The following is a 6,390-nucleotide window of genomic DNA, read 5'->3' as shown; positions in this document are numbered from 1 at the left end:
CAAGAATTCTTTAGGATTTTCTACATAGATAATCATGTTGTCTGTGAACCAGGTTTTATTTCTTCTTTTCCCATTTGTATGTTTTTTATTTGTTTTTTCTTGCCTTACTTCATGGACTGGAACTTAGATTACTGTACTAAATAAAAGTAGTGGGAAATTTTTTAAAATCCAGATGGGAAAGAAAGAAGAAAAATGATGTCTGTTTGGAAATTATATGGTCTTGTATATAGATAATAATAAGGAATACACTAAATTTATTGATCTATAGATTCAATGCAATCCCTATCAGAATCCCAACTGGAATTTTTTTTAAAAGAATTTGACAAGCTAATTCTAAAATTCACATGCCATTGCAAGGAACCCTGAATATCAGAAAGTTTTCAAAATAAACAAAACAAGAAGAAACAAAGCAGCAAAGTTGGAAAGAGTCACACTTCTGATTTCAAACTTACTACAAAGCACAAAAATCAAGACAATGCAGTACTGGCATAAGGATGGAAACTTAGATCAGTGGAATAGAATGTAACCTGTAGATCAATGGAAAGTATTAGTATTTTAAAAATATTAAGTCTTCCCATCCTTAAACATAAGTTGCCTTTCCTTTTATTTAGACCTTTAATTTCTTTCAACAGTGCTTTGTAGTTTTCAAGTTACAAATTTTGCACTTCTTTATGAATTTCATACCTAAATATTTTTTTCTTTTTGATGCTATGGTAAATTGAATTGTATTCTTAATTGCATTTTCAGTCCAATTATTGATTCCATATACAAACACAATTGGTTTCCGTGTGTTGATTTTGTATGCTACAACATGCTCAACTTGTATATTAATTTTAATAGTTTATTAGTTTATTCCTTACTGTTTTCTAAATATTAATACAAGATCATGTCATCTCCAAATAGAAATGTTTTCATCTTCTTTTCCTATCTGAATGCTTTTTCTTTCCATTTCTTGCCTGATTGCCTTGTCTAGAACCTCCAGTATGATGTTGAATAGTCATCAGAGGAGATATTCTTGTCTTTTTCCATGTTTTAGGGGGAAGCATCCAATGTTTCACCACTAAGTATGATACTAGCAGTGGGATTTTTGTAGATGCCCTTAATCAAGTTGAGAAACTTTTCTTCTATTCATAATTTGTTGCATGGTTGTTGCAATTATGAGAGGGTGTTGGATTTTGTTGAACTATTTTCTGCATTTTTGGAGAACAGGGTGGATTGTTTTTATTCTATTGATATAGTTAGCTTACAGTATTTTTTCAGTGTTCAAATTTTATTTTTAATCTTGTGATTAGTTGTTCTATTCATTATTGAAAGTAGAATATTGAACTCTCCAATTATTGTGGATAAATTGTCTATTTTTTTCTGTAAATTCTGTCACTTTTTGCTTCATTCATGTTGGGGTCCAGTTGCTAATTGCATATATGTGTAGTACTCTTGCATCTTGTGATAGAGTGCATCGTATTTCTGATTAAATACATCTTATCACCATAAAATATCACTCTTTATCTCTAGTAATATTTTTTATTTTAAATTCCATTTTGTCAGATAATAGTATATCTACTCCAGCTTTATTTTTGTTGTTTACAGTATATATGTATATATGTGTGTGTATGTATATATGTGTGTGTGTGTGTGTGTTTATATATCCTTTTACTTTCAACCTATTTGTGTCTTTGAATCTAAAGTGTGTCTTCTGTAGACAGCATATAGTTGGATCTTTTTAAAAATCCAGTCTGACAATCTCTGCCTCTTGTTTGAATTGTTTAATCCTTCACATTTAATGTTATTATTGATATAATTGGATTTATGTCTGCCAAATTACCTTTTGTCTGTCGTATGTCTTCTGTCTTTCTTGTTTCTCTTTTGCTTTTTTCCTGCTTTTCTCTTGCATTAAGTGAATATGTTTTGAGGAAGCATTTTAACTTCTTTAATAATGTTTTCATTATATTTTTGGAATTTTTTTAGTGGCTTCCCTAGGATTTGGCATATATATATTAACTTATCAGAATCTACTTCAGATTGATACTAATTAACTCTAGTGAGATATAGAAACCTCACTTCTATATAGCTCTATTCCCGTTTCCCACTTTTTGTGGTATTATTGTTTTCGTATTATGTCTATGAATGTTATAATGTATAAATATTATAAATACAACCATTGTCATCATTATTACTTTATATAATTTCGTCTTGCATGGAAGACGAAAAAAGAAAAGAAAGCAAGTATGTATTTATAGAATATATTTTCCCCCACACTCCTGCTGTGTAAAGTCTCTTACATCACTCTTCATAGGGCACAGCCTTAAGTCTGTACACAGTCAATCTGGGTTTTTGCAATTTTGTCTTTCACCATCTCTTTCCCTGGATACACCTGGCTGTTGAGCTACACTAATTGCTGGTTGATTGCTCTATTGTTTTTGACAATGCGCTAGGGCATAGAATGCTCCACAGGTTCATGGTATTAAATTTGCTCTTCTTTGCAGAGATAGCTTTTCTTTTTTTATTATTTTTATTTATTTATTTATTTTTAAATTTTAAACAGAGTCTTGCTCCGTCACCAGGGCTGGAGTGCAATGGTGCAATTTCGGCTCACTGCAACCTCTGCCTCTGGGGTTCAAGCGATTCTCATGCCTCAGCCTACCCTGTAGCTGGGATTACAGGTGTGTGCCACCACACCCAGATAATTTTTGTATTTTTAGTAGAGACAGGGTTTAGCTATATTGGCCAGGCTGGTCTTGAACTCCTGGCCTCAAGTGACCTGCCCGCCTCGGCCTCCCAAAGTGCTGGGATTACAGGCATAAGCCACCGTACCCGGCCTGCAGAGGTAGTTTTTGAGGTGTGTTCGAGATCTGCTTTGACCCCAAGAGCACTCTACTTAGCTGTGTCTTTCCCTGGTTCTCTCTGGTCAACTAGCTGGTCTAACATTTAGCTTGCATCTCTCATGAATCTACCGACTTCCTCTTAATTGCTTTTCACTACATCCTCCATTTTTATAGCACCTTAGCCTTCAGTTTCTCCACACTGAGTGACAAATGAAATCAGTTCCTTTGGAAAGAGATTTAGAGCTCTGAGTTTTAAAGTGTGACTCCCTGGCCAAAAACTCTTACACAAGGCTCTGGAGCTGGGGATGGGAATGGTGGCACAATTCTCTCTGAATAGAACTTCTGCTTTAGGAGCTGGGCACTTGACTGTGAGTGGGCATTACCTTCATGTCTTCTTAGCTTGCCCCTCCCAGGCAATTTGTGCCCCAGTGTTCTCAGCACGTTATGCTAGAAGTAAAGCCACCTTCTAATGAGTGGGGCCTGGGCAGAAGGAAGCCCTCACCTCTCAGCTGCACTCTTCCAGGATTTAGCTTCTGCAACAGATAGCTCAAGGCAGGATGAGAACGTATGTCTGTCTGGGAAAAATAGCGTGACCGTCCAAGTGTGAGCTGGTGGGAGAGAGTGAGACCTGTGTTTTTGGCTGTACCCTTCTGGAGTGTTTTCATCATGCTGAATTGGAAGTGAGAAGACAAGAAGAGAATCTTGGTTCAAATGCCACAGATTTCGTTGTTCTTAAGTTTAGTGGATATTCTTGAAGAAATGTTTCTTTATTTGCCCTTAGGACCATTTCCAAAGAGTTTAAATAGTTATATTCTTTCGCCAGTTTCACTGAGGAGTATATCCTCAGACCTCATGTTGCCATGGCAGTGGATCATCAATCATAGTTATTTTAAATTATTGGTCTTATTGTTCCAAAATCTGTGTCATATCTGATTCTAGTTCTGGAGATTAATTTGTTTGTTCAGAATGTTTTATTTTCTTGTCTTTTTGTATTTTTCATAATTTTTACTTGAAAGCTGAGTTATGTATAAGGTAGTAATAACCTAGGTAAATAGATTTTATGCTTGGGTATGTCTATATCTTTCCTTCTGCCATGTTTTAGGTGGAAGATTTGCTTAAATCTACTCAGAAGTTGGGCTGAGTTTGACAGTTTGTTTCCCATATATATCTAGTTCTTTCCACCTGGCTTTGCATTTTCCCTTTCTACTGCTCCCTAGGAAGGATATGTCCCTTGCTGTCATTCACTATATTTTTACTCAATATTTGTTAGCATGGTTCTGGGGAGCAGAAAGGGCATTCTCTGATGTTCTGATCACGTCTTCATCTTTGGTAAGCACTGAGAGCCTGAGTTTTGGTGGTGTAGACTTCACATGTGTTCATGCCTCTCTTCCACATGTAATGCTAGACCTAGCACACATGCCTGCACCCTCCCCTTCATATAGCTTTTGTTTTCCTGTTTGCTTTCCTCAGCTGCAGTGGATTTCCACCAGTAACTTCATGATATGGGTTTTGTTGTCTTTCTTCCTGCAGATCAAGACTTTTGTTTACTAAGAGAGATGGATCTAGTTGAAATGTCAGCAAGGACTGCTATTTCCCTCTCTTAGCTGGCGCTAGAGGGCAACCTTTTTTGGATTCCCACTGATCTTCCCTGGGAACATCTAGTGGAGTTTCTAGAGTTAAGCCTGAAGGAGGGTGCAAGTTCCTTTATGTCTGTGACCCTCAGAGACTTCACATACTTCCATGCTGGTCCTCACTTAGTCTTTAGAAATCAATTGACAATTTCTAGCTCAATTTTCTTTAACTGACCTACGTGGCATTTGATGTTATCTATTTCAGGTAAGGAAATGCTTGGTTACTACTATTTCTCCCACCAACTGTCTTTCTCTAGATTTGAGGATAATTATTTGCCCTGTGACCTGAGTTCTCTGGTGGTTTTAAGAAAAAATGTTGTATTGCAGTTTATCCAACTTTTCCCCCTATTGTAAATGTGTAAGTTATATTGTTTTCTGCTCTCCGTTTGGAGCTGAAACTGGCAATTGTGTTGTTCATTTTACAACATAATAGTATATTCAATTTAAGGTTCCCTCTAGTTCCCATAAACAACATATACCCTTTTGCTCTAGGAGCTTGTAGCGGACAGGCAGTTGGAATCTATTCTTAGGAGCATTTTTCTCCTTATCCCAAAAACATTTCCTAGGTTTGGGAGAGAAGTGAGGGAGAAGTAAAGTTCATATCCTCTATTATATGGTTGTGCTTAGCAACATTGGCCATTTTCTATTGGCTTGAATGAACTGGTGATAAATTCAATAGTCTCCAGTGTTAAGAACTACTTTCATTTTTCTGTCATAAAGCTTTGATTTTTTCCCTGTCCTCTTTCCTTTTGGGGTGTGAAGCAGACTTCTGTAGGGATGGATATAAAACTTCACAGCATAAAAAATTTAAAGCATTTGTCCTTGTCACAGCCAGCTGCAATCTGAATTTGACCAGATAATTTGGGGTTAAGGTAGGAGGGTTGAACTATTCTCTCAGAGTGCAGTGAAACAGCCCCTAAAACGGTTTGGGTAGGTATGTAGTTGGAAAAATAATCCCAACCTATTTTGCTCAGACTCTCAGAAGAGCCTTGATTGTGCCTAGACCTGTGTTGGTGTTTATGTGGTGATTTCAGTTCTGTGTTTGCTTGGAACAATGCTTCTAGTGTTTGAGTCAACTCAGGCCTCAAAATTTAAGGAACCCCAAGCAAAAAGACCTTGCCTATAGGAGCATGTGTTCCTACAATTCAAAAGAAAAGGGATGCTACCACCTGTCTGAACACCCACATTCACTGCAGAAACAGTTTACAATTTGGGGGGCAGTACAGTAAAGCTGTGAATTGGTGTGAAAATGCCTTTCTAAGGCATTGATGACGGAGGCAGCAATGCCACTGTGAGCCTTGTTCTTTAGGTTTGTCATCCAAGGAAACATAACTTTGCTGACATCCTAAAGGACTGGTTGGACAATAAAGTGAAAATGAAAATGAAATCCTTGGTTTAGGAAAGGAAACTGGCTGGGTGTGGTGGCTCACACCTGAAATCCCAGCACTTCAGGAGGCTGAGGTGGGTGGATCACTTGAGGTCAGGAGTTCAAGACCAGCCTGACCAACATGATGAAGCCCTGTCTTTACTAAAAGTACAAAAATTAGCCAGGCACAGTGGCATGTGTCTGTAATCCCAGCTACTCAGGAGGCTGAGACAGGAGAATCGCTTGAACCCAGGAGGCGGAGGTTGTAGTGAGCCGAGATTGCACCACTTCACTCCAGTCTGGGTGACAGAGCAAGACACCGTCTAAAAAAAAAAAAGGAAAGGAAAGGAAACTAGCTAAGAATTATTGCATTAGAGCCAGATAAACCTGGATTTCAATCTGGGCTCTTCTCTTTATTGGAATGGAACATTGAATAAATCATTTTCCTCTTTAAACCTCAGTTCAATCACCTATATAGAGGGCATAAATAATAGCTCTCTTAGAAATCAATCATCTATATAGAGGGCATAAATAACAACTCTCTCAGAAATCAATCTCTTATGTAGAGGGC

This window comes from Chlorocebus sabaeus, chromosome X (assembly GCF_047675955.1).
Source record: "Chlorocebus sabaeus isolate Y175 chromosome X, mChlSab1.0.hap1, whole genome shotgun sequence".
Lineage (NCBI taxonomy): Eukaryota > Metazoa > Chordata > Mammalia > Primates > Cercopithecidae > Chlorocebus > Chlorocebus sabaeus.
Note: the sequence above shows the minus strand (reverse complement) of the source record.